We start from the raw sequence: 25,129 nt of genomic DNA, 5'->3' as shown, positions 1-25,129 counted from the left end.
TTAACATCTATATGAAGCCGCTGGGAGAGATCATCAGGGGGTTTGGACTGGGTGTCCATCAATATGCAGATGATACCCAGCTCTACCTCTCTTTCAAATCAGAACCAGTGAAGGCTGTGAAGGTCCTGTGTGAGTGCCTGGAGGCGGTTGGAGGATGGATGGCGGCTAATGGATTGAAGTTGAATCCTGACAAGACAGAAGTACTGTTCTTGGGGGACAGGGGGCGGGCTGGTGTGGAGGACTCCCTGGTCCTGAATGGGGTAACTGTGCCCCTGAAGGACCAGGTGCGCAGCCTGGGAGTCATTTTGGACTCACAGCTGTCCATGGAGGCACAGGTTAACTCTGTGTCCAGGGCAGCTGTCTACCAACTCCACCTGGTACGCAGGCTGAGACCCTACCTGCCCGCGGACTGTCTCGCCAGAGTGGTGCATGCTCTAGTTATCTCCCGCTTGGACTACTGCAATGCGCTCTACGTGGGGCTACCTTTGAAGGTGACTCAGAAACTACAGCTAATCCAGAATGCAGCAGCTAGACTGGTGACTGGGGGCGGCCGCCGAGACCACATAACACCGGTCTTGAAAGACCTACATTGGCTCCCAGTACGTTTCCGAGCACAATTCAAAGTGCTGGTGCTGACCTTTAAAGCCCTAAACGGCCTCGGCCCAGTAAACCTGAAGGAGCGTCTCCACCCCCATCGTTCTGCCCGGGCGCTGAGGTCCAGCGCCGAGGGCCTTCTGGCGGTTCCTTCATTGCGAGAAGCAAAGCTACAGGGAACCAGGCAGAGGGCCTTTTCGGTAGTGGCGCCCGCCCTGTGGAACGCCCTCCCATCAGATGTCAAAACGATAAACAACTACCTGACATTCAGAAGACATCTTAAGGCAGCCCTGTTCAGTGAAGTTTTTAATGTATGATATTTTAGTGTTTTTTTTGGTTTCCGTGGAAGCCGCCCAGAGTGGCTGGGGAAGCCCAGCCAGATGGGTGGGGTACAAATAATAAATTATTATTATTATTCTGCTCCTCTAATAGTAGTTTGGTACAGAAATTTTATGGAGTTTCCCTCACTATTTATTTCCACCCACTGTCACTAAGGCAACAATCCGGTGCACACTTGTTTGGAAGTAAACTCCACTGAACTGAGTAAGTTTCCATTCTCAGTAAAGTATACCTTGCATTGTGTTATGGGCATACCAGGGTTTTGTCTATGTGACTGTGTGCTTTGTATGGGCTGAGCGAACAGGACTACCAGAATAATAATAATAATAATAATAATAATAATAATAATAATAATAATAATAATAATTTTATTATTTATACCCCACCCATCTGGCTGAGTTTCCCCAGCCACTCTGGGCGGCTCCCAATCAAGTGTTAAAAACAACACAGCATTAAATATTAAAAACTTCCCTACACAAGGCTGCCTTCAGATGTCTTGTAAAGATAGGATAGCTGCTTATTTCCTTCACATCTGAAGGGAGGGTGTTCCACAGGGCGGGCGCCACTACCGAGAAGGCCCTCTGTCTGGTTCCCTGTAACCTCACCTCTTGCAATGAGGGAACCGCCAGAAGGCCCTCGGCGCTGGATCTCAATGTGGGTGGAGACACTCCTTCAGGTATACAGTTTCTTTCTTGGCAGGCTACATTATTATTATTATTAGTAGTAGTAGTAGTAGTAGTAGTAGTATGCTGCCCTATACCTGGAGGTCTCAGAGCGGTTCACAGAAAAGACAGCCTTTAACAACTGCATGCAAAACTAATATTCACCAGGGAAAGTTTTCCAACACTGCCTCTATATCAGAGATGAGGATCGCATGGCTCCCTACAGGTCACTGGACTACAGTTCCCACCATCCCATGCTGGTGGAGGGATATGTACACTTAGGGCTACAGCAACATTTGCAGGGGACACGGAAGATCTCTGTGCTGGGCAAATTTACCTGAGTAATGTTACCTGTGAGTCTCGAATCTGCCAAAAGACAGGGAAATGTTGGCGCCCCTATCTCGTATTTGACAGATATTCCTCTAATACACATATATAGAAATTGGGTGGACTTAACCAAGTTCTGGGTTGCACACAGGCTAATTTTTATCTGCATCAGTTATAACTTGCATGTATGAATCGGATCTAATGCAAAAGAGATCTCACATCAACCTCAAACAATAACAGCAAGAGTTTAGTGGCATACTAATTTTGGCACAAGCCTTTATGGGCCAAACTCTGCTTCATCAGATGATGATTTTATTTGAACTTGTTAGTTACTTCTTACACAGAAAGGTCTTCCATTGACGTACTATATATCTAAGAACATAAGCATAGATAAAGCTACAATGGTGCAAGGGACTTCCCTTCCTCAAATTCTGATCCAGAGGGTCCCTTAACCATCTGTGACTATTTTGAGGGTGCAGGGAGGGCTTCGTGGGTGGGGGAAGAAGAGGAAAGGGAAGTTCTGTTGCACAAGTGGAAGTCTGTTGTGCAGGCAGAACGGCAGGGTTGGATATTATTCAGTACTGTATATTAAGAACACATTTACACAAACTGCATGCAGTTCACAAAGCAACCCCAATAATAGCAGCAGCTAGCTTCAGCAGGATAGCTAATACGTGAAACATTATCCTCCCTGCCCCTCCCCACATAAATGCACTCACACATATATGGCTGGGCTGTGAGAAGACTTGTTATTGTAAAGTAAAGCCGGAAGAGCCAGCCATGCAGGCGAGATGTGTGTCACATGCAGAGCCCACATGAAAATTAGATTCAGTCGCATAACAAAAGGAGTCAATCTTTTCATCCAACTGGGTGTTGGCTTTTCCCAACTGTTAATGAATTGGCAAACCAAGATGAGCAGCGTCCATAATGAATGCATTTTCGCAGTGAGCTAGGCACTCCCAGCCGATACTAAACCCAACAATGCCAAATTCTGCAAATTATTCCAATTTAACAGTTTCCCACTGGGGTCTCCTTTTGGTGCCCCCCTTCTTTTTTGAGGGGGGGGGGTTAAAAGTATGAACATAGCCAGAATGTATTGAGAGACTGAAATGGCCCCTCACTGGACATCATTTCTAATGCCCGTTTATTATGTACATTCTGCAGTGGGATAAGTCTTTGATGTTGGGCTGATGCCATTAGGTTCTGTTGCAGTGTTTTTCTTACTAGCTATGGGGGCAGAAGTGGCACCAGGGTGTTTTGCAGGAGAAAGTTCCCATGCTTGCATCCTCTCCTGTGTGGTCTATTACTCCTGGTGAGTAGTTAGTTAAGAAGAGTTAGTAGGATGGGGGGTGTCTGTAAGGATGGGAAGTACAGTGGTACCTTGGGTTAAGAACTTAATTCGTTCTGGAGGTCCGTTCTTAACCTGAAACTGTTCTTAACCTGAGGTATCACTTTAGCTAATGGGGCCTCCCGCTACTGCCACGCCGCCGGCACGCAATTTCTGTTCTCATCCTGAAGCAAAGTTCTTAACCCGAGGTGCTATTTCTGGGTTAGCAGAGTCTGTAACCTGAAGCATCTGTAACCCGAGGTACCACTGTAATTCTACCTACAGCCTCTTTAAGGGAAGGCTCACCAGGATAGCCTGTAAATCCACAGAGGGGAATGTGTGGCCCTCCAGATGTTGTGGACTACTACAACTTCCACCATCCTGGAATATTAGCACTGCTGGATGGAGCAGGTGGGAGCTGAAGCCCTGCATTGCAGGGGGTTGGACAAATAACTCTTGTGGTACCTTCCAACTCTATGATTCTGTGAACATCTTTAGCACACAGATTCCCAATTCCTGCTGTGGTGATGCCGTGGAGAGGCATTGGCCCGGAGGGACCTGAAACTATTCAGCAAACGGATCTGGGGGTTGAAGTTGACAGCTCAATGGCAATTTGATGTGCAGCAGCAGTGAAATTGATTGGCAGTAGAATCTGGACACAAGAAAATACTTCACACAATGCGTACTAAAGGTGTGCAGATCACTGTCCCTGTGTGTGGTGATGCTGGCCATTGGCTTGGGTGGCTTCAAAGGGAGTTAGATTCATGAGGGATAGCCATTATAACTAAGGAGACCCAAACAGGAAGGCTTTGGCCTCTGTGATAAGCTTCAAAGCCTTCTAGAAGCATCTGTTTGTCCATGGTATACTAGACTAAATGGACTCTTGGTTGGATTCCTCAGGGCACTCTTAAATGGTGTTCTTAGGGCTGGTCCAAACACGCGTTTCTCTACAGTTGGGTATATCATATCTGTAGGCCAGACTCAAAAGCTCCTGGCTCCCATTCTTATCTCAACAATTCACATCATAACAGTGTGCAAATAAAGCAAACTTTGGGCTTTATTCAACCAAATGATTGTGCAAGGAAAATGACTTCCACTTGTGCACTGGGACTCCCCACCTCACGGCTCACAAGCCAGATGTTAGAATAGATTTAGGTGTGGGAAGGAGGAGCGTTGAGGTCCCATTGCACAAGGGAAAGTCCTTCTGCTTGCACAATTATTTAGTTGACTAATCAGATGTTTCTGATTTTCCTGCTTAAGAAAAATTACATGATCAGGAATGCGCGCACACACTTTAGAATGCAGCTTCCATGTCGGCTAAACAAATCTAGAGACTCTTAATAATTAGACGAACTGCCTTCTTTCCATGCAAATGGTGCTGAGCTGGTTTTCCATTTTTTTCCACATTCCTTGCCTGAATTGCCCTTGCTGAAAAGGTCGGTACATCCGATGTCGCAATTTGTACGGGAAAGTACAAAAATACAAATTCTTTGCTTCCCAAGCTTATTGAAAATCAATGGCTTAAATTTTGCAGAGGAAGGAACATAGCTGGAGGCAGAGATGTCTTAGTAAATTATACATGGGGAGAAGGAAGAAAACAAATAGCAGGATATTGGTGGGTTTAAAAAAAAAACTACTCCCAGTGTCTGCCCTCCTGGCCTGTCCTTTGACCCGTTGTGTTGACAAGAGCACTGCATTCTCTTGCACATTGAGCTCCCACTATCTTCTTGTCCTGGGATCAAGGGCATCTTTCCATCTGACCTTTCTCACATTTGTCATTGGTGGCGAATGTACCAGCAGAAAACCACAAGTATCTCATTATTAATGCATTAATATAAGCATTCTGACGGATTTCCAGGTTTTATTTTGAAACTCTGGGTTATATTTGAAATGGAACTTGGCTGCTGGCACCATGGGAATAAAATAACTGGCAAGTCACTCCAAAGGGCCTGTTTTGGATCAAGATTTTATCCCCCCCCCCCCCGAAATATTCACAGCACTGGCGGTATGCTGATGAGCACTGGTGTCGTGTAGCAGGGCAGGGTTCGTAGAGAAAATATGTGAACTCCTAGGTTGAAAAGGTTTGCCTGAGAACTGGTAGAAGCTCAAACATAAAGCCGTGGGTGCAAGCAGAGGATTTGGTGTGGTTGATTTTGTGGAGACATGACCGAAGGTCTAAAAATGTTACTGTACGCTGTGCATTTAGCTAATCAAAGCTAAGGGATGGGAAAGTTGTGTAAAATTCATGCTCTATTCAGCTGTTTAGGATATGGTGCATTGAAGAATTAACAGGATCTTCAGTAGGGCTGGGTGATATAGCAATATATTGTTTCTCTCTCTGTGTGTGCTATGCAAAACTCACAATGTGGGAAAAACCATGAAGCCAGCCAATTCCTCTACAGAGCTCCATCATTGTTTCAGACATTGTGATATATAGGTACCGTATATTAAAACGTTTAGCTGGTGATGTATCACGATGCTGAAAACCAGATATCACCCATCCCTAATCTTTGGTTAGAACAAAATTCTGCTGCTAGGTTACTCATTGGGGCTGGCTTCAGGGAACATATCTCACCATAAACATAAACAGACACAATGGTTACCATCTGTTTCCAATGCTGGTCATTGTCTATAAAGCCCTAAACAGCTTTGGACATAGCTGTCTGGAGGGTTGCTCCTACTGAATTAGCCTGGTGAAACTTTACAGTCCCAACTGGAGCGCCTCCTCCAAATCAGGTGGATGGAGACCAGAGAGAGAGAGGACTTTTCTCATTTGTTGTGTTGCCCCCTCCCCCCCCCCCAAAAAAAAAGAGGAGAGGAAATGCTTAACTCCCTAAAAGAACCCAGATTGGCATAACATGTGCAGATCTCATTTAGATGCATTGCTGCAACTATAGAATTTAACAGAAATATTTAAGCAGAAATATAACATACTTGACTATAGAGGGAAAGACCATATGACCAGAAGACCTGTGTTTCTGCTCAGTCTGCTGTCCAAGTGCTAAATGTTGGTGGAAGACTTCAAGGGAGCTGCTCTCCTCCTTTATCTTTGTATAATTCTTCATCTTTAAACTGGACTTGGACCAGGCAGATCTTGAAACGGGACTTCTTAAAATAGAGGACTGCTCTCTATAAAGTAGGACACAAGGCCACACTCCTGAACATGGAAACAAATTCACTCCTCTTGGGGAGACACTCGTGGCTCCCAGTTCTCTGCATATTCATTCAGATGTAAGTTCCTCTGAAATAAAAAGGAAGTCACTGGGTATAGGAGTATATCCTTGTGGAAGTTTTCTTACCCCCTTCCTTGGGGCCTGCCGGCCTGCCCATAAAGTGGGGGTGAGGTGATTGCCTCAGGCAGCAGATCCGTACACTGCCATTGACTCAGGCTGCCCTTGTTTTTCCTTGCTTAGGGACTACGGCTAGCAGCTCTGAAACCATGCTTCCAGTGTGTGATGTTTTGCATGTTCAGACCCAGAAACCTCCCCCCTAAATAAATTCACACTTGACTCAAAATTTTGGTTTGGTTTTTGGCAGAATTTAGGCCACAACTTTCATTACAGAAAGTGGCTGGTTGCATAGGCTCTGGTTTGACTAGCTCCCTGCCATGCAGGTAGCGCTGATCCAGGGCACCAGCATAGGTCAGCCAAGGGTGAACACCTAGATAAGCGGAAAGCTGGGAACAGGCTAACTCCACCACCCAAATGTCCCCCTGGACTCGGGCATGGGCACAACCCCCTCACAGGGGTTGACCAAACCATTGAGTCCCTGGATTCCTTTAACGGAATACCATTCACATAGGGATGGTGAGAGCGTTCTCCCATCCCTATCACTTGAACCAGAGCCTATCTGCAACCTTACAAGTTGTGACGATTTGCTGCATAGCAGGCAAAACCCAAATGGCAACAGCCAATCAGCCAAGTGGGGGAAATTCCTGCCGTGGCCCTGTCCCAATGACAGACGACACATGACGGCATAGCAAGGTCAAGCGCAACAAGCCCTAAAAGTAGGGAGAGGTGGGCAGGTGTTCCGAATGCACGCACCGAAAGAGGAAGCTCTGGGTCATGTGCATGGGCATAAAATAGGTCCCTCGAACTGTTTAGGCTGCGTCCCATTGGCCAGATTGCACCCAGCTTCGAGGGACCTACCAGTTGGGTGTTGTGGCAGACCAGTGTACCCACTCACAACACAGGGTGTCGGTTGTCCAGGTCTCACCGCAATACGTGCCCTCTTTAAGGGAGGATCCGATTTCACCTAACATTATAAGTAATAATATATTTTCTTTTCCTTTTTACAAACCACCCCTTTCTTTGTCTCCTTTGAAATAATTCCCACCCCATCCCACTTATTTCTGGGAAAGCGGTATTTTACAGATGCTACTCCCTTTAGTGTGAAATTAAACAAACCGGAATTCTACTTTCTGAAATGCCAGAACGTGCATCATACATGATGTCAGGCACACTTGAGAGCAGGGCAGATATTTCTTAGAACAGTAATTTTGATTTATTCTGGCAATTTACAAAGACTGTGTTTGCACCTGCACCATAACTTTGAAAATACTGCCGCCGTCCTAGACATATTAATGTTTGCATGGAAAAACATGCTTTGGAAGTTTATCACGAGCTAAAACATCCCTACTAAGTGAGTTCTCTATTGTTCTCATGAAGAAGGCGCTGAAAAATGGCTGGCTTGGCCTACGTGTGAGTAATAGGGGAGCCTGGTCTAAAGTGAATTAATTGTTGGAGTGCAAAGTCAGTTATATATGTGCAGCTGAATTCTCTCAGCTGTCCAGATAGCCACAAGCAACTAATTTAAGCTGCCACCCTCTGTTGATGAATAACTGCTTGTTTTCGTACCTATGCAAAGGTTTTGGGTCTGTATCAGGTGGGGGAAGCAAATTTCAGTATTCAGAGCTCTCCTGTTGAATATTCATGGCTGAATAACGTAGAGTTGTTTCAACCGCTAGACCAACACCTTGCTCAAGCTAAACAAGTCTGGGGTGGGTCAGTGCCTGAATTCAGTGGCAGATGTGGTGGAATTGCTAGGAGGTCACAGAAGCATGCCCAAGTTGTTCCGGTTTTCTCTGCATCTTCCTCCCTTGCAAAGATATTGCCTAAACTTCAGGTATTGTGGTTTAGCATGCAGTTCGCACACCACTAACACTGAAAAGTGTCTGTGGTTCAGAAGGAGTCCCTGCTGTAAGTTTTTAATGCCTCCATGCCACTGGACATTACTCAGAAGTAAGCCCCTGATTTCCATGGGGCTTGCTCCCTGTTAACTGCGTGCAGGATTGCACCCTGACTCGGCTAGTCTGAAAGGTGCCACACCTTTCCAGAGCTATGGCCTTTCCCTAGGCATTGTTTTTGCTGAGAGGCAGTGGGCACAGCCTCCCAGTCACCCTTTGTACCCCAGTTGGTGGCAGAGTCTAGATAGCAGTTGGAGCTGAGCTTACTTTCTTGACTTGGTTTAGGTTCACGTCATCCTTACAGCCTGTGGCGTTTGTGGTTGACTTTCTTCTTCTTCTATCTGAGCTTCCCTCCCAGCTGCGGTTTGCTGAGGCAGCTGTGTGATTGCCAGGTGTACGTTTTGGGCTGTGTTTCTTTCTGGTGGCGGAATAATTCAATGCAAATGAAGTATCTTGAGAATTAGATTTGGAAACGTTCCCTTGACAAAATACACTTTTGGAAACACTATTTCATTAAAGCTTTGGTTTAACTCCAGAAAGGGCATTAAAGGCGTAAATCTGCTCCGTCGATTAAGAGAGCCAAATATACAGGGAGAGGAAAAATGGTTTCTCTGCTCTTACACGTTCCTTTTCCAATTAAACTTGGAAGCTTCAGGGCAGGGGCAGCTGGTGTGGTGCCTACAGATGTTTTGGACTACAACTTCCATCATCCCTGTCCATTGACCTTGCTGGATGGGGCTGATGGGAGTTGAGGTCTTTAACATCTGGAGGGCACCACATTGGCTACCCCTTTAGGGAGTGCACATTATGGCCACAATTTGAGGGGGGAAATTGTTTGGGGGGGAGTGAAGGGATGATAAGGACCATTATTTAAAGGACCAAGAACTATAGACCTCCCTCCAAGTGTCCCTATTTTCCAGGGACGGTCCCAGATTTACAAAAGCCATCTAGGTTTCTGATTTGATCCTGGAATGTCCCAGTCTTCCTTGGGATGTCCCTATTTTGATCAGAGAAATGTTGGAGGGTATGGAATAGGATGTCCCTACCAGCAAGGAGGTCTAGGTAACCACTGTTCTCTTCTTCCATGGGGCTGTTCCATGACAGATCACCACACCCTTACAACATCTGTGCTACTGACTTTCAAACTTTGGGATTGTTGAAATACACACAACAACAAAAGGAATAAATTTGACTCAGATCAATGCAACTCAAATTTTTAAGCAATGTAGACTAAAGTCTCTTCTGGGGCCCCTCTGGGATTAGGGGCCCTGGAGCTTAAGCTCCATTAGTTTCATTGTAGCTCCACCCCTATGACTGGCCCCTGAGACTCCCAAGGTCATGGGTAGGCAAACTAAGGCCCGGGGGCCAGATCCGGCCCAATCACCTTCTAAATCTGGCCCGCGGATGGTCCGGAAATCAGGGTGTTTTTAGATGAGTAGAGTGTGTTCCTTTTATTTAAAATGCATCTGTGGGTTATTTGTGGGGCATAGGAATTTGTTCATTTTTTTTCTTTTTCCAAAATATAGTCTGGCCCCCCACAAGGTCTGAGGGACAGTGGACTGACCCCCTCTGAAAAAGTTTTCTGACCCCTGCCCAAGGTCATAATCCCCACAGACAATACTTTCCACCAATCCTGTTCCATGTGCTCCTCAAGGACTTTTGCCTGGCTGAAATGCGCCCTTGAATGGCGGCAATGCCTCATGCTTGCTTGGAAAGACGATGGAAAGGTTTCTGTGCCTCTGGCTTTTTTGCACGGCTGGAACATAGTCTACTTGGCAAAGTTAAGAGTCACTCTCCCTTGTTTTGCTCACCTTCGCTTCTGGCCCCTCCATGCAGCCCTCTCGGGCTGGGGAAAAAATGTTATCTCCCCCTTCTGTGTAGAATGTAAATTGTGTGTGAAAGCTGGGGGAGCAGATACGGTAATGGGAAATATTGTGTGGTGGGGAGCTGCCACTAGCCCCCAGAGATATTTCTTGCGTTTCATGTACCAGAATCCAGGTTCCTCACCATTTGTTTACATCTTCGCAACAAAAGGACAAATCTGGCATGTCTTTGGAACATGAGGAGATGGCTCTATCTGGCCTGCTATCTGTCTCTGCCAGATGGCCCATGCAAGCCTTGGTCAGGTGTTCCTGCCTCAAAGCGAAACCACCCTCGGAGATTTATGGCTTGAATACAGCATCAGCAGCCGTTGCAGCGCGCAGCTCAAGAGTCCTGAACTGAGGCCACTGGGATATAAACATGCAAGCAAATGGCATGGCTTCGTATTCTGGCAGCCGGAAGGAGGGACAATTTATACTTTATAGGACGCATTGTGATTCAATATCTTTATTTTCTAAAATAAACATTTTCTTGTTTCAAAAAATGAGAATGTGGCTGCTAGTATTCTAAGTGGGAGCATATTTATCTGCTTATTTCATTTGTATCCCATCCATTCAATGTAAATGTATGTTCCCAGGGTAGAAACAAAAAAGTATTATTATTATTATTATTCAGTAATCAATAAAATATAAAACATGCAGATTACAAAATAATAATAAACATTTCCAAAATAACCCAGCAAATTAAAACAGCAAATGGCAGCAGCCCATTCAGGCAGAACTGGGGTCCCCCCCGTGGTGCCTGTGGGCATTGTGGCACCTTCAAGTGCCCCCCTTGTGCCTGCCAAGCCCCCCCCCATGGTCTCTCCATTTATTTTTTGATTAATTACATTTTTATGACTTCAGATAGGGGTAGTTTGCTTTTTTGCCTGTGTTTTGTTTTGGATTGGGCATAGGTGTTTGGCCTGTTGTGGGGGGCCAAGGAAAGGTAATCCTGAGCATCATCTGACCCCCCCCCCCCGTGAACTGCATTTTGTGGCGCCTCTGACAGCTTCTTGCTGGTGGCATTCATCTGTCTCAAGAGACAATGGAGTGTGCCTCTGGGGGTGAAGTCAACGGCACCAAAGTTACCCAAAAAACCACTCAGTTTGCCTGTCTCTCCTTACGTCTTTTGTATACAGTGGACGCTCAGGTTGCGAACATGATCATGAATTAAAATGAGCTAGAATCAGCACTTTTAAAAAAATGACAGTGCTTTTTGAAACAATGAAGAAAACCACGCTTTTAACTTCAGTTGTGACTAGCTGAGGTAGACTGTGGCACAATACCCTCTGGAAAAAAATCAGAATGGCTTGAAAACATGCATAGAAAATGTGGTGACAATGATCACTGAGAACCTGATGGGTTGAGTCCAATGGGATTTAGCATTGCAAACTGCTGAAATTTTTAAAGTAAATTGGTATCCTTGATAACAAGGACAAAAGGATCCTTAAAAGAAGTGAGTAAGTGGCTTTTCTGATGGAGAGGAAGGCTGGGGGAGGGGCTCCTCCGTGGCAGAAAGCAAACATTGGGCCAAATGAGGCGTTTTGGAACTGGGCCAGAAGTGGGACGTTGTTGCACAGTGGGCTGCCCGAGAGTGAGTGTTGTTGCTGCTTACTGAGAGGGATGAGTTGTGTAGGGTTGCCATATTCCCAAAAGTGAAAATCTGGACAAAGTTGTTGACCATTTTTGGAAACATCTCCCTCCCCCCCCAAAAAAACAACAACAACAACCCCACAAGTGTTTGGGCTTTTTTTGGATTTTAAAAGCATTTTTCTTTAAAAGATTGCCCTAGTTGCCGTAAGTTCAGTTTTTCCAGGACATTTTGCTGATTTGGCGAAAATCCAGGTGTATGGCATCCCTAGAGTGGTGGGAAACTCAGTATGGTGTGGGCCCGGTGACAGGAATGTCTGCTTGACGCCACCCCCATGCCGACTGCGCCTCCTGTGTCTCACCTCCTTTTGTTAAATGGCAGCGACACTCAGATTTGGGAAGCCAGGTGTGTGATGCTGCCACTCACGCAAAAATTATAAAATTAATGTTGCAAGTATGTGACTTGGTTGCTCAATTTGGGCTTTTTGCATGTTTTTTTTAAATTAAAAAGTATTGCGACTTGCTGTTTTTATTGATTATAGACAAGTAATGATTTCTTGTAGCAGTTGAGAGTGAATTTCCGCATATTATTTGCTGATGTAATGTGTAATATTATATTTGAAACGGAGCACTGAATGTTACTTTATCTAAGCTGTTTCTTTTAAAATCATATTTTTTATTATGGCTTATTTGCATTGCATTGGATAGTTAGTAAGATAATAGAATCTGGGGTTGGAAGGGACCATAGCATAAGGTTACCAGATTTTTTTCAATGAATCCGGGGACACTTTTCAACTTCAATGAATTTTGTATGGGGACTGATTTGTAAATCCGGGGACTGTCCCCAGGAAACGGGGACATCTGGTAACCTTACCATAGCAGGTCATCTGTTTCAGCTCCCTGCAGTGCAGGAATCTTTTGTCCAACGTTTGGCTCGAACTCATGACCCTAAAAGATGTGTGATCCTTGCTATGTATTTTGTTGTTTCTTCACCTTGTAAGCACCTTGTGTATAAAGGTAAAGGGACCCCTGACCATTAGGTCCAGTCGTGACCGACTCTGGGGTTGCAGCGCTTTTCCCGCTTTATTGGCCGAGGGAGCCGGCGTACAGCTTCTGGGTCATGTGGCCAGCATGACTAAACCGCTTCTGGCGAACCAGAGCAGCGCACGGAAATGCTGTTTACCTCCCGCTGGAGCGGTACCTATTTATCTACTTGCACTTTGATGTACTTTTGAGCTGCTAGGTTGGCAGGAGCAGGGACCGAGCAACAAGAGCTCACCCCATCGCGGGGATTCAAACCGTCAACCTTCTGATTGGCAAGCCCTAGGCACTGTGGTTTAGCCCACAGCGCCACCTGTGTCCCTACACAAAAGCGGCATACAAATTCAAAGTGAAATGAGACAAAACAGTGCTCTTGTCGTGCCCCACTGCCCGCCAGGCAATGCTCTCCACCTGTGGAGGGGCAACTGTATGCCATTCTTACACCCACATCTCCAGCTATCTACTGTGGTAAGGGTGTGTGTGTGTGTGTGTGTGTGTAGGATTGTGTTCTTATTCGTTTTCCACCTTTTTACTTCAACCCAATCCTTCCTCCTGCCTTAATTTCTTCATCCTTCAGCCACAGCAGAGCATCTGCAGTTGTTGACCCTGCCTTAAGTTTAAGCTTTGATTTTTCTCAAGCTCCCGGGAAGGGGTAAGTTATTAATTTATGTGTCTGACTGGTAGGCAGAGGCACTTAGGCCCAAATAACCCCCAGGGTCCATTGGTCACAAGAAGGTTCGGCATGGGGCTATAAAAGAAGCGGAATGTGGGTCTGAGGATTAGGGACAGTCTATAAATTCATTGCAAAATAGCCAGCTTGTCCGCTTCTGGCATCAGCACATCTGAATGGCCTGTTAGTTGATAATAAATCACAGCTACCGACAGCTATTCTGAATGCAAGGTCCACATGGTTGAAATAAAATACCTTTTAGTCCCAGTGTTTAGCCTGAAGAGCATATTGCTTCTGTGCCAATGGAAAGGGAGAAAGGATCCCCCCCCATCACAATAGAATGCAATTCAAATTATGTCACTCCATAACTTCAGACAGCTGGCAATTGTCAGTCCACCATGTGTCTGGAGGAATTTGAAAAGGGTCGTTCGTATCTGATAGCCTGAAAAAGCTACCCAGCTTCTCAGCAATATCACCCAATGAAAATTGGCAGAATTTCAGCTGCACACAGTTAATAGATGGAGTAGCAATTGTATATATTTGTGTGTTTATCTCTATATATAAACAGGAATAGAAGAATTAACATTGCAGACCCTTACCAATGAGGATGGTGGTTGAGGAAACTTTGCTTCAAATGACAGATTCCCACCCCCTGGAAGTGCGTACACTTAACAGAAAGCTTACTTTGCTTAAACAAATGTTAATTCCTCCCACAGCATTCACTGGGCACTCAGACTGATTTAGCATCACTTATCCAACAGGACAGGAAACAAGGCGAGAGGTGGGCTCTGAGGCTTCTGATGTTGGATGGCAGACTCCACAGAGGAAACTGAGCATGCTTTCCTCAAGACAAGCAGACTAATTGAAATGTAGTTTTTACACCTTTGAAATACGGGGTTTGTCTTATCAAAGTGGCACACCTTAAAAAGCCAGCTAATTCCCATCACAAATGTTGATTCCTTTGTTCACATCCCTCTAGCTCTGGTGGCAATATCCATGCCACTAATGTTACATTAGGGACGTGGGTGGTGCTGTGGGTTAAACCACAGAGCCTAGCAATTGCCAATCAGAAGGTCAGCGGTTCGAATCCCCACAACGGGGTGAGCTCCCGTTTCACAGTCCCAGCTCCTGCCAACCTAGCAATTCAAAAGCACGTCAAAGTGCAAGTAGATAAATAGGTACCACTCTGGCGGGAAGGTAAACGGCGTTTCTGAGCGCTGCTTTGGTTTGCCAGAAGCGGCTTAGTCATGCTGGCCACATGACCTGGAAGCTGTACACCGGCTCCCTCGGCCAGTAAAGCGAGATGAGCGCCGCAACCCCAGAGTTGGCCACGACTGGACCTAATGGTCAGGGGTCTCTTTACGTCTTTAGTTACATTTGGTTTATATGATGTTTACGCCTTATACTGCGGTTGCCAATGTGGCAACCTGTGGGCACACAGGTACCCACTGAGACCTTCTCCCTCCCCACTCCAAAAGGGTTACAGCCTTGTGTTATACAGAAATAGGAAAATGAAGTAACCTGCTTTCCTGACTTTTGCGGAATATATTAACCAGCTCCCTCACAATTTTGTTCTCCAAGGAATATTCGGGTTCCAGGAATGGTCTGACAGAGGATCATGACTTCCCCAATTATAGCTCTGTGTGGCCTTGTTGCATAAATCTAACATGGGCACAGCCCTTAAACTCTTGTTACACATTAAGTAGTTTTTTTAAACCCAGGAGTGATGTCTGGGAAGACGGCCATGTCCCAAAAACAGAATGTGTAAATCAGGCCAAGTATTTTCCCCATCTCCTTGGAGATACACAACAGGGTTTTTTTTTATTTTTAAAAAATCATGTTACTTAAACCAGCATATCAATTCAAAATATTTCCAAACTGACCCTTTTTTTAAAAAAAGCCTTCTTGTTTAACACTGTTGTTCTGAATTCTCCTGAAATCAACAGAAATTACCTGTCCTGAACAATGTGCGGCTTGTTATTTACAGTGACTGGTATCAGGTTTGCTCCAGTGAGTATATGGATAAGTATTTAAAAAATAAAACTATCTGGCAGCATCTTACAAATGGTAGTTATCCTACTGTTTTCCAGCTCAGAGGAGAAACCTAAGTAGAAGTTATTCATCCATTCTACTGGCAAATTAAAAGAGGAAAAACCCCGGCAAATTGCATTAAAAGAGGTGTTTTGCCATTTCTAGGAAAGCTTCCCAGCAATGTTCAGAGTTCATTATCTGCAGCGGAACTGCACAGGGTCTTCTCTGCTGGAATGCTGCTTGAGGGTGCCCAAGAAATGCCTTTGTAACTGCTGTTTGATTTGACAGTCTGATTGTATTCAGTTTCCCTAATTCCACAGGGCTGGCCAAGCTGCCGGTGCAAGAGCTGACAGATAGTGACAGCTCCATACTCACTGCTGTTTCGAGAAACTTAGGGAGATCGCATTACAACTTTTGACTCCAGAAACTTGCATTTTCCAGGGTAGATTGGGGTTGAGAAGCTATGCTTCTTGATAGAGAAGGCTTCTTGCTGCGCTGCTCTGTTTTAGTATTCACTTGACAAGCAGAAGGGTTGCATGTTTATATTTTGCAACCGTTGCTTTCTTCGTTCCAGGCCTTAGAGTGGACATCTTCAAGAGTAAGCAGGAGAATAAACAAACAAGGTTTTTAAGACAACCATATTTGTACATCTCTCGTGCTAGATCAATTCAACATTCTTAATTTCTTTCACCACCGTCCTAAGTCGGGCTGGGCTTTATTTTGATAAATCGTCCAAAACCTGTCTCAAGTTATATCGTGATATTGGTTTCACAGTTTTTGACCTGTCAATATATTGCAAATTGTTATGTGTGTGTGCTATGAAAAACGCACAACGTGTGAAAAACCATGAAGCCAGCCAATGCCTATACATAGTTCGATCCTTATTGCAGACATGGTGATATATCAGTATACAGAGGTACCTCAGATTAAGAACTTAATTTGTTCCGGAGGTCTGTTCTTAACCTGAAACTGTTCTTAACCTGAGGTACCACATTAGTTAATGGGGCCTCCCGTTGCCGCCGCATCGCTGGTGCGCATTTTCTGTTCTCATCCTGAGGTAAAGTTCTTAACCCGAGGTACTATTTCTGGGTTAGTAGAGTCTGTAACCTGAAGCGTTTGTAACCCGAGGTACCACTGCATTGCAATGTTTAGCTGGTGATATATCGTGATGTTGAAAACCAGATATCACCCAGCCCTAGTCCTAAGCCAGGCCGACAAGTTCCCCCATTGAGATGGGCCCAAATCTGACCCTCCAGCCCCCCGCCCAGCCATACCCCCTTTTTGCTCTGCTGTGGGCCACCCCAAGTGTTGTTACTACAATGTGTTCATAATGCAAATGCGGGGAGGTGTAACAGAGAGGGAGAGGCGTTGCAGAGAGCGGTTTCCCAAACTGCTCTCTGAAACTCCTCCCACCCTCCTTTAAAAGAGGCGGAGCATGGGGGCATTGTGAGGGGTAAAGGGAAAGGGGTTGTTCAGGTGTAAAGAGAGGAGGGGTCAGCCAGGTGTGGGGGAAGCAGGTTTGGCAGGTAGGTGGGATTGGCAAACAGGGGTGGCAGCCCCATATTTGTGTGTGTGTATGTACATGTGTAGACGTGCACACACACACACACACACACACACACACACACACACAATCTGCTCTGGGAGTTTCTGTGAGGCAAAGCCGACCAGTTCAAAATCCATCAAAATGTATTGCAGAACACAACTCTGAGCCCCCAAACACAGAGATAACTCTTGTTGAACAAGTATGAGCAGGCTTTCAGAAATACCTCAATTTCTTCCGTTTTCAGCCTTTGCTGCTCTATTTCCATCACAGGAAACAACCCCATAACTTAAAAACAACAACGCCATAATTCCTCTTATATTGCACATTCAGCTAACCTCTGAGCCAACTTTTTCCACAGCTGTCATAACAAGCTGACTGTTAGATGCTACTAACTGTACCAGACGCCCCCGTGTACCATGCAAGTTTCTTTCCTTTGCCCCAGGGCTTTAAAAGTCTAATCCGATGTTATCCAAGCCACCTCATGTACTCCCAGGTATATGATTTCCTGTATCCCTTGGAGGAGAATCAAACGGAAAACATCGTTAGGAAATTATTAGATTATTCACAGATTTAGGAGACCTTTCTAGTAATTAAGTGGATATTAACCTGAGCCTATTGTTTCTTTTCCACATTTCCTATTTGGCATCATGAATTAGCTCCTTTTGATCTGCAAACGTCAACAAGGATTTCTAGAAATTCTGTATAAAAATAGAAGCATTGCTCAAGCTTTCTTCATTTAGGCTGTGTCTCTCCCCCCCCCATCTGCCTCTGTTTCTTTCCATTTAGCCTGTGATTTATGAATAAGCTCCTAGGTAATTATTTTGATGTTTTGGTGTCATTTTTGTGTTCTGACACTCTTAAGCTCACACACTTAAATTTTCTTTTATTTATTTATTTAAAAAAAGTTCTGAGCACCAGAGTTTAAGAAGGATATTGACAAGCTGAAAGGTGTGCAGAAGAAGGCGACCGAGATGATCAAGGAAGGGTCTGGAAACCAAGCCTTATGGGGAACAGTCGAGGGAAGATTGTGTAATGCTTTGTCGGAAGTGAGATTTGAAGGGATGGTTTTTTGGCACATGTTTGCAGCCTCTATGCGACACCAGTTTATGCTAATTCATTTCCTCCAAGGTCTGATTTGTACTCGGGACATTTCGCGTAAACCTGTTAATGTTTTTCTCTTGTTCAAATGTTTTTTGTCTCAAAGTTCGCTTCCCTAATGTGCGTGGTTAAGCATGTTATCTCCCTATCTTGTATAAACTATGGAAATGACAGGTTTCATGACTCAGGCTGGGCTGCAGAGTGGGTGTGGCAGGAGGACAGTCCTGAGAAGCTTCATCCACCTGCTGCACTATGGTTAAGAGTTCAACCAAGGCTACCAACCAGTGTGGTTTGGGCTTTATTACTCAGGAAGTCTAGGGTAGCTCAGTTGATAAATCATGAGGTTCTTAATCTCGGGGTCGTGGGTTTGAGCCCCAAGTTGGGCAAAAGATTGCAGGGCATTGCAGGGGGTTAGGTGACCCTTGTGGTCCTTTCCAACTCTGATTCTAAGAAAGCCATAAACCAGAGATGGGGGAGGTTTACTATTCCCAAAGGCCACATTTGCATCTGGGTGGCATTTCAGGGCCACATGCCTGTGATGAGCAGGCTGGAAAGTGGACAGAGCAACACATGGTATACAGTTGACGAGTTTCTACAAACATTGGCTTGCCCCTCCTCATCCTGCAGGCAAGAGCTGTTATCGGAGATCAAGGACTCATTTTGGACAGGCAAAAATGCCCAGGGAGGGCTGGTGAGAGGTGCTGGGGGAAGTCCCAAGATAGAGAGGTCTGGAGGGCTGTGTGTTTGCCCTCTCCACAGGTATGAGCTTCCTTATCTCTGCACAAAACCTTGGGCTGGGTTGCTGGGCTCCCCTTTCAGTGTAGTAGCAGGGGCAGCAACAGCTAACAGGTGTCAGCTGACGCACGCCACTTTCTGCTCCCCCACAATGCATTGCCAGTTGGGGGCACTGTGTGTGTGGAACGGCAGGCGGTAGCCAGCTAGGGGACCATTAAGAATACAGTGGTACCTCGGGTTACATACGCTTCAGGTTACAGACTCCGCTAACCCAGAAATAGTGCTTCAGGTTAAGAACTTTGGTTCAGAATGAGAACAGAAATCGTGCTCCGGTGGCGCAGTGGCAGCAGGAGGCCCCATTGGTCTCCCCACATCGACAGCTTGGAGTAGGCTTGGGAGTCGTGGGCGGGCGCCGCATGTCACCCCCTCAGCAATGACACTTGGGGTGGTCCACCCCCCTTCCTACGCCTCTGCGCCCCTGCCCCCACGACTCCCAAGTACCCTGAGCCGTCGGGGGAAGGGGGGAGCTATGCCGCTTTGCCAGGGCACTGGCATAGTGGCACAGCTCGTCATCTGCGGCACTGGCAAAGCAGGAGCCGCTTACGGCGAGCCAGGGAGGGAGGGAGGCTGGGAAGGGGCCCCTGGCTCACCATAAGTGGCTCTTGCCGGTGGTGGAGGCATCCCACCACCGTCCGTATGGCGCTCCAGCAGCACCGGTGGCAAACCGCTATGTACAGCGCATGTTCAGCGTTGCTATGTACAGCACATGCGTGCGACACCACACATGCGTCGTACGTAGCGGTTTGCCACTGGCGCTGCTCGAACGCTGTACGGATGGTGACAGGATCCTTTGCTCACGGCTACAGCCCCGAACAGAAGATCCTCCACATGAGGCTGCGGCCCCACGATGGCTGTTCGCACTTCTGCGCCCGGGCTGGGGCAGCAGGGCAGGCACCCCCGAGGGGTGCCTTCTTGTCACCCCCCAAAACAGGGCACACCATCCCCCCATCCCCACCTTGTGACACCACTGGCAGGAACCAAGCACAGCAGCACTCTCAGCAGCTGCTGTTCAGAAGCGCTTCTACCTGTGGAGGCTGACTATTGTCACTAGGTACAGATAGGTAGCCATGTTGGTCTGCCATAGTCAAAATAAAAAAAATTCCTTCCAGAAGGTGAGAAATGGCTTAGTCATGTATAATGAGATAAGAATCCAATGTCTCTGGTTTGAAACCAGTAGGAGAACACTTCAATCTCCCAGGACATTCTACCCAAGATCTCAAAGTAGCTGTTTTACTACAAAGGAATTTCAGAAATAGACTGGAAAGAGAAGCTGCAGAATTGCAACTCATTACCAAACTTAAAACCATGGAGAGACCTGGTCTGAACAGAGACATTGGATTCTTATTATACATAACTAAGCCATTTCTCACCTTCTCACCCCTTGCCTTTTCCTGTAAGACCTATTACAGTCGTTAAGAGTTGTCAACAGGCTCATCTCAGCTATCTGCCAATCTCCCATTCCCACCACCCTTCTGAGTAATACCCCTCCCCACCTTCTCACTATATAGAAGGATCTGGCAACTTCTGTTTCAGTGTATCTGAAGAAGTGTGCATGCACACGGAAGCTCATACCAAGAACTAACTTAGTTGGTCTTTAAGGTGCTACTGGAAGGAATTTTTTTATATTGTCACTAGGGGTGGTCAGATACCTTACTTTAGAGAAGACACACTTTGGTTTAAAGTAGAGCTGTGCTAAATAATAATAGTTATCCCCCATGTGTTTCATTAGTATTCTCCATCAAGTAATGAGAAAAGGAATTACACCAGTAAATTATTAAAGGAGAAAGTAAATTTGGTGAAAATTCCCATGGGGTTTTGTTGTCCTCGCCATGCTTTCAAGGTAGTCAGGAGTGAGTGTCTTTTCATTCCATGAATCAGTTATTTGCCTGAACTCTGCAGCCTTGCTTTTCCTGAAGATCCCATGGTGCCCAGTGTTGGGTTCTTCTGTTAGCACAAGAAAGTGGGGTGGAGTGGGTGGGGGATTGTTATTTAATTGAATTTGTATACCACCTTTCACCCGTAGATCTCACGTCAGCTCACTGCATAAAAATGCAATATAAAAGTACTAAATACGTAAGGAGAACAAGAGCAGAAACAAAACAAAGAAGTACTTAAATTCATCCAAGGATCACAGGGTGGTTTACAATATAAAAACACAAATATACATAGCGTGGTAACAATACCAATACCCCCTGCTGCTGCTGCCTACTCTGTGCCTGACAGGTGCTGGCTTTAATTTTGATATATTTTTTTAAGATGCATTGCAGGAGTTTGGACTAGATGATCCTCTGGGTCACTTCTAACACTACAATTCTATGATTCCATGATTCTATGTGAGCTCCTATGGACCCTTTTCAGGTTGGGAAATGTAGGCAGCCTGGAGGCAGCCAGGTTTTAGAGAAATGTGTCTCCTCGTTCCCCTTCCAATAAACACCACTGAGCTACCTACACTAGACGAATGGAGAATGAAGACGACGGACTATGCAGAACTTGATAGACTGACGGGAAGGATCCGAAATCGACGAGATCAGAGATTTTTAGAAGATTGGGAAAAGTTTACAGAGTATATGCATAAATTAAGTGATAATCAAATAACGCTCGTAAGCTTTAATGAAGCTCTGTAAGAAGAAACGTTAGAATGTGAGCAAAATAAGATTTAATCTATAAAAATAATGGAAGTAAGGTTTTAGAAATGTGCAAGAAATTAAGAAGGGAAGGAGTATCAGTCAAGTTGAGGGAAGTCAAAAAGAGAATGGATATAAAAAAGATGTATGAATTGTATAAATTTTGTATTGGAAAAATTGAATAAAAATAATATTGGGGGGGGAAAAACCACCACCTATGGCAACCAAAATTCTGAAGAAGTTCTAAAGCACCTGGAGAATGAGGCAGAAAAAGAGAAGTCTCTTGTTCAGGGAAAGGTAACTTTTTGAGAAACGGGGGGGGGGGGCAGGTTTCAACATAGCACTAGTTTGAAAGAAGAGAGAGTTTGGACTTGATATCCTGCCTTTCACTCCTCTTAAGGAGTCTCAAAGTGGCTAACAATCTCCTTTCCCTTCCTGCCCCACAACAAACACTCTGTGGGGTGAGTGGGGCTGAGAGACTTCAAGGAAGTGTGACTGGCCCAAGGTCACCCAGCAGCTGCATGTGGAGGAGCGGGGAAGCGAACCCGGTTCCCCAGATTACGAGTCCACTGCTCTTAACCACTACACCACACTGGCTATCTGGTCCAAGTCAAGTCCAGTTTATAGATAAATAATAAAAAGGGAGAACAAGGGTCTTGGGCAGATAGCAGCTGGAAAGAAGACTAAGCAGGCAACCAGGCTGCCTGGTCACAGTCTCTCTTGCTACGGTGAGATGTATTTGTTTGAATTATGGTAGTTATTGTTACATGTGCAGCTATACATGTAAATAGACATATGCAAGTTTTATGCAAGTCTACCTTTAGAGGGATGTGTTTCCTTTATTTGAATTACAGCAATTTCTACATGCCTGTGGGTGATTAGCTCTCCCTGTTTTGCAATGTGTAAGTATCACTGTAGCAAAACACAAATGAGCAGAAATGTCATCCTGCCAAGTTAGAGAGGTGGTTGTGCAGCTGTTGGCAGCGGGTTGATGGCAGGCCTAGTTCTCCCTTGGGTTACATGGCAGGCATTGGTTCCCCAGTAGCTACCCAAAGATGCCTATGATGCTGGCCCTGCCAAGAGCATCTTGGTTTGCATTTCCCGTTCTGTATCCTTTTGTGGGGACGTCTATGGATAGCACCTGTTCAGATTCCCCCCCCCTCTTTTTTAATGCTATGAGCCATGACAGGTAGATGAAGGCTCCATGTTCAGAGTCAGTATAGCGATGAAGATCAGATGTTTTCTGGGACAAGCGGTGGTGGGAATCTGTTTGCTTTTGCGCTCTGCTTTTAAGCTTCCTGGAAGCATTTGGCTAGCCAGTTTTGAAAACAGAATGCTGGACCAGATGGCTCTTTGGTCCATCAGAGCTCCTCATATGTTGCCATTTTCTTTCTCTCTCGAGGATGTGGATGAGCTAGCAGGGCTTGCCCTTACGGAGCAAACGGAACTGTGTGTGGGGGGGGGATGTACTCCCTGACCTTGAGACAACTGCTATGCTGGCGATCTGAATCAAATTGTCAGCTGTCGACACAGTATTATCCATGTTGCATTCAATCACAGTGCACTGCTTCCAGCCGTTCCCCCTCCTTCTCTCCAGCCTTGGCCTAGTTCATGGGTGGCCAATGCAGTTGCCTCCAGATGTTGCTGGACTCCAACTCCCATCAGTCCCAGCCAGCATGGCCAATAGTTGGGGATGATAGGTATTGCAGTCCAGCTGCATCTGGAAGGCATCACTCTGGCCTAGTTAAAGCCCTTCTGCAGGCCTGTGTATAAAGCCTGGCCAGGGAGCTGTGGGTGACCTTGTTAATAGCCCAGTTAAACTGCAGACAACAGATAACATCTAGCTCAAAGGCCATCAAACTAGAGAAATGGTTGTGAACACCACCAGCACCCTGGAGGACCCTTAATGTAAGGGTTAATCTTTCCTTCCCGCTTGTAGACTCCAGAGAGATTGTCCACTCACAACAATTAGGGTATGGGGGAAATTAACTCTCCCCAGGGGCAATGCACACCCCAAAATTGTTCCCATGTTGCAGTTAGACTCAGTGGGGGGGGGGGACTCTTCTGCTGTAGCCTTCTATCTGTCAAGTCTAATTTCAGTGAGGAGATGGGGCCTTTCAGGTGATAACAGAGGCTGCTGGAGGTTAATGTGTGCCCGCAGGCACTGCGTTGGCAACTCTTGAATTAGCCACTCCCTTTCACCATTCTGGTGGCACAATCTTTCCTGTACAGCTGTGTGTTTGTGTATTTCCCACTCGTTTCTATACAGCATACCCTTCAAGTGTCGCGATTTCCCCAGGACATCCCGGAATTGCAGAAGCCATACTGGCTTCTGATTTGATCCTGGAATGTCCCATTTCCCCCCTCCAGCGCCATGGCCACCAAACTCGGGGAGGAGGATATCCTTGCAGTGGGGCTGTGTTCTCACTTCAGACCTCTGTCTCTTGCGAGAGTGCAGCACCAGAAGACACGCACCCCAATTTCAGCAGAGGAGTGTTGGAGGGTATGATACAGCTTGTGCAGAAAGTAAGAAATACTTCTAGTGGATTGTGTCCTGTAGTCCATTAAAGGGGGGGGGGGATCACAAAACATACAGAAGAAAGTCCCTCCAACCTGTGCAATTTCAAAGCACTTAAAAAATAATAATACATGAACTAATTAGCAGTCCGCCCCTGCACGGAACAACTTGATGCTGAGAATATTCTTCTTTGTAGAATAAAGTACAATTTTGCATCTGGGATTAGTTCTTTAAAGATAAGTCTGCTTTATTCTTATGACAATTATAATTAGCTCTTAATAAGGGTTATGAAGTTTTAAAGAACTGAAACAGGGACTGGGTTTTAACTTTTTTTTTTGGCAGAAAATAAAGTATTCCAGTGTAAGGTCCTATTGTTACAAAGCCTCTTAAATGTCAGTTTAGATACATCTATAGGTTTCTTTTATCTCTCCCCTACCATTCAACGCATAAGAGTGTAATATTTAGCATTCTAATTGCAGCTTGGTTAATTTTAAAAGGAACGGATAATGGTTGTGTGTCCCCTTTTATGTATAGCAATAAAGAGTATTTGATATGCATTCTGCATCTTAATTCTTTGCCATGTTTTTTTTCCTGTTAGGAAAAGACCCTTAGAAGCATTTCAAAGACTTCTAGATCCTAACAGGTCTTTCTTGTCAGTTTACTTAAATAATAATACTGACATATTATTGAGAGAGGATTGAGAATGCAGAGGACATAACTGAATGTGAAGCTTTAAAATAAGAGGTTGCAAAGGAGAGGCTGGCTGTCCTTACTCAACTTGATCTGCAATGTTTCTGGAGAAATGGATTACCCTTGAGTAATACCACCTGGAACCTCAGCATGCAGCATGGCACCCGCTTCTAAGACTCCATCCACCAGGGGGCAGAGCTTAGTAGTAAAGGTTTTGAGCTCATGATGGC

The 25,129-nt window shown here is 45.5% G+C and overlaps 1 protein-coding gene across 4 annotated transcripts in view; it reads left to right on the top strand.

Moving 5' to 3' along the window:
• Window positions 1-25,129, top strand: part of CPQ (carboxypeptidase Q) — a 162,518-nt gene that overhangs the window by 1,555 nt on the left and 135,834 nt on the right. Inside the window, exon 2 of one of the 4 annotated variants that reach the window (XM_083517356.1) lies at window positions 24,143-24,217. The exons of 1 other annotated variant lie outside the window; for it this stretch is intronic. The gene's annotated coding sequence lies outside the window, so the exon portion shown is untranslated. Of the gene's footprint in view, window positions 1-15,948; window positions 16,071-18,982; window positions 19,032-24,142; window positions 24,218-25,129 lie in introns of those variants that run through there. 2 more of the 4 variants (XM_083517357.1, XM_083517358.1) reach the window with 2 other exon arrangements.

The sequence above is a fragment of the Podarcis liolepis genome (genome assembly GCF_965112155.1).
Source record: "Podarcis liolepis genome assembly, chromosome: 8".
Taxonomy (NCBI): Eukaryota; Metazoa; Chordata; class Lepidosauria; order Squamata; family Lacertidae; genus Podarcis; species Podarcis liolepis.
Note: the sequence above shows the minus strand (reverse complement) of the source record. Positions and strands in the feature narration are given on the sequence as shown.